The following is a 3,967-nucleotide window of genomic DNA, read 5'->3' as shown; positions in this document are numbered from 1 at the left end:
GAATATATAGCACCTTGTATCTTTTCAATTTCAGTAATCACAATACATATTACTCGGGCTATTCTGAGAGGGGGGGGGGGGTAATCAAAGCAGTCCGCCGCCGTTTTAAAGTAAAGCCCGTGAAACTGGAGTTTGCCCTTGTTTCTTTCGTATTAAAAGAGCAGCAATAAATGCTTACTACCCTTTTGATCGCTCGCTAAGCTGTCGCAAAGAAATTAATGTCATGCCAGATATATCAGGCCCGCCGACAAAAGCACTGCTATGTGAAGCGCACTGAGCATGATGAATCCATGAAAATGCGCTATATAAATAGTCATATTTTAAAAATGTATATGCCCCAGTGTGGAGAATGAATGCCACTTTTCAAACCATAACAAATTGTGTCACTTTAGTCCTTAGCGTTAGGAATCTTGTTCATTCCGGTGTACCACGCGAGAATGACTCTACCAACTCTAGAGTTAAATTGGCGTACGCGAGGCACACTCTAGAAGCAGTCTCGCGGCCGCGAGGCTAACTCTAGAGTCTGTCTCGCGTACGCCAATTTAACTCTAGAGTCTTTTTGGCGATAGAGTCATTCTGGCGTGCTACACCGGCACGATACAGAATTGAGGCGGTAGATAATTGAACAAAATAAAGGTATTCTGACTTCTGGCATCCGTATAAACTTAGAAATTAACGAGGGGAAATGTCTGTCAACAAATATTGCCTTTGAGATTACGGCAAAACGCATATCTAGTTCTTGTTCGAGTTCTTGGCAAAAAGCAATAACAAAGACCTGAATTTCGTCAACTTCATTCTATCTATATCCGACTGGTGGGTATTCTGGGTATTTCACCTAAATGCATGATTCAATAATAATTTTTCAATGTCATTTTATCCCCAACACAACCTCATGTTACTCTCTACTAGGGGTTCGAACGTAGGGTTTCGTCCTCGGTTTCACGCGTTACCACCACTCCATCACAGAAAGACGCCACAAAAAAATATCACGGTTCGCGTGGCGTGGATTCTTTTGTCACTCGTGAGCACTGGAGTAGGCACCCGCCGTTCGTGAGTGAATGCGAGTGCGATCAGGGTCAAGTGTGCTAACGAACGGCGAGGAAAGACCGATGAGAGATAATGGGTGAGTGGAAAAGTGATTGGAACGGACAGCCGAGAGAAGTTGAAAGAGGGGAGTGGGGTGGGGGTTGGGGGGGGGGGGGGGGTTGAACTAATAGATAACTTCATGGGGTTGGCGGTAGGAAAGGGCGATGGGAAAGTTATGATGAGGAGGTTTAAGATAACGACCACGACTACAATGACGACGAAGATGATGATGATGATGATGATGATGATGATGATGATGATGATGATGATGATGATGATGATGATGATGATGATGATGATGATGATGATGATGATGATGATGATTTTTTTTCTGCATGTTACTGCATGCTATGACAAAACCAAATTTGCACGGGGGGTGGGGGAGGGGTAGTTTTAGACAAACTTTAGTCTTACAGAGATTTTTATTCGTCTTTATGAAGGGTCACTAAAGGCATAGCACAGGATTATGGATAGATCTAGAGCTAAATCTATTAATTTTGAATTTAAATAAAATTTCCATTCGTAGGTGCCAGGAAAAACAACTCAATCTATTATGCACAATATTTTAAAAAATTGAGTTGCTTCCCTTTAAGTAAAACTATTAAAAAGATAGAAAAGTGAGTGGAGCAGGCACTTATGTTGGTAACAACAAGATATGAAGTGAATAGAAAAGTGCCAGAAGACAATAGAGAATAAAAATTTTTTTTCGCGGCGGTGGTGGGGTTTGAACCTGCGACCTTATTGGTACGACAACTCCGCCTGGCAGGTGAGAGCGTGGCTCTACCGTGTGAGCTATCCACGAACACAAAAATATTCGTTTCAAACTCAAAGTCATTACTAGATCCCTCTCTCACCCACTTCTTGAGACCGCCGATTCGTTCGTACACCACCATCGCGAATAATTTTGACCAGCAGTTAAGCTTAATAGCCAATATTCTCAACACAAACATATAACATAGAAACGATTGAGACATTGAGTATGCTCCGGTGTATGGGGTGAATTTTTTAATTCAGAAAAGTGAGTGGAGCAGGCACTTATGTTGGTAACAACAAGATATGAAGTGAATAGAAAAGTGCCAGAAGACAATAGAGAATAAAAAATTTTTTTTCGCGGCGGTGGTGGGGTTTGAACCTGCGACCTTATTGGTACGACAACTCCGCCTGGCAGGTGAGAGCGTGGCTCTACCGTGTGAGCTATCCACGAACACAAAAATATTCGTTTCAAACTCAAAGTCATTACTAGATCCCTCTCTCACCCACTTCTTGAGACCGCCGATTCGTTCGTACACCACCATCGCGAATAATTTTGACCAGCAGTTAAGCTTAATAGCCAATATTCTCAACACAAACATATAACATAGAAACGATTGAGACATTGAGTATGCTCCGGTGTATGGGGTGAATTTTTTAATTCAGAAAAGTGAGTGGAGCAGGCACTTATGTTGGTAACAACAAGATATGAAGTGAATAGAAAAGTGCCAGAAGACAATAGAGAATAAAACTTTTTTTTCTCTATTGTCTTCTGGCACTTTTCTATTCACTTCATATCTTGTTGTTACCAACATAAGTGCCTGCTCCACTCACTTTTCTGAATTAAAAAATTCACCCCATACACCGGAGCATACTCAATGTCTCAATCGTTTCTATGTTATATGTTTGTGTTGAGAATATTGGCTATTAAGCTTAACTGCTGGTCAAAATTATTCGCGATGGTGGTGTACGAACGAATCGGCGGTCTCAAGAAGTGGGTGAGAGAGGGATCTAGTAATGACTTTGAGTTTGAAACGAATATTTTTGTGTTCGTGGATAGCTCACACGGTAGAGCCACGCTCTCACCTGCCAGGCGGAGTTGTCGTACCAATAAGGTCGCAGGTTCAAACCCCACCACCGCCGCGAAAAAAATTTTTTATTCTCTATTGTCTTCTGGCACTTTTCTATTCACTTCATATCTTGTTATTAAAAAGATAATGCCCTTGCAGCAGGGCTTACAGGTATTCCGAGAACCAATATTATAGATGATAGCAAATTAACGACAACGTTCCCAACCTACAAGGATCAACGAACGGCGAGGAAGAAAACGAAGATCTGTCCTAAGGCTCCAAGGACAGATCTTAGTTTTCTTCCCCGTCGTTCGTCGATCATTGTGGGTTGGGGACGTAATCGTTAACTTGCAAATCCATCAAACAAACGTCTGATGTCAACAGGAATCAGCCATGTTTTCAACGTGGTTCTTGGTGACATAAAAGCAAAGATTGGAAATAAGAACAAAGGAAGAAATGCCGAAGTAGTGTCCGACTTATTGTAAAACTTCAAAGAAAAGAGATCTTTCTCAATTTCAAGTTATTTACTCATAGACGAAATTTCTAGCAATGCCAATAATGGAATGCAAGTTTATTCTCAAATTTTAGTGATTTCGAGAAGGCCTTCGACAGTGTGCACAGGCTTGCGTTAAGGAATATTCCATGTCATTATCGGATTCCAGTGAAAATTGTCAACATGATCAAACGTCTGCATGAAGACTTTTATCGGTGGAAGTAATTTGACTGAAGCTCTAGAAATCAAAACAGGTTTACACCAGGGATGCATCTTTTCACCATTTCTCTTTTTTTTTTTCTTTCTTGCCATTGACAGGATCATGAAGGAGTTTGTTAGAAAAAGTAAAACTGGTCTAAGACGGACAATTACAGAGATACTAAAGGACCTTTTCAGTGATGACATTGCGCTCTTATCACAATCTGGCTGATACACAACAACAACAACAACAACAAATAAACAGTACAAACATGACAGCAGACCGTGATGATTGGATATCTACTATATCGCCCTTATGTGAGGCTGAAACACCAAGTAAGAAAGTAAATAGTAGTAAAAGTAATAGTAT

The sequence above is a fragment of the Berghia stephanieae genome, chromosome 7 (assembly GCF_034508935.2).
Source record: "Berghia stephanieae isolate SIO BIC M18660-M18661 chromosome 7, UCSD_Bste_1.3, whole genome shotgun sequence".
In the NCBI taxonomy this organism is placed as follows: domain Eukaryota; kingdom Metazoa; phylum Mollusca; class Gastropoda; order Nudibranchia; family Aeolidiidae; genus Berghia; species Berghia stephanieae.
Note: the sequence above shows the minus strand (reverse complement) of the source record.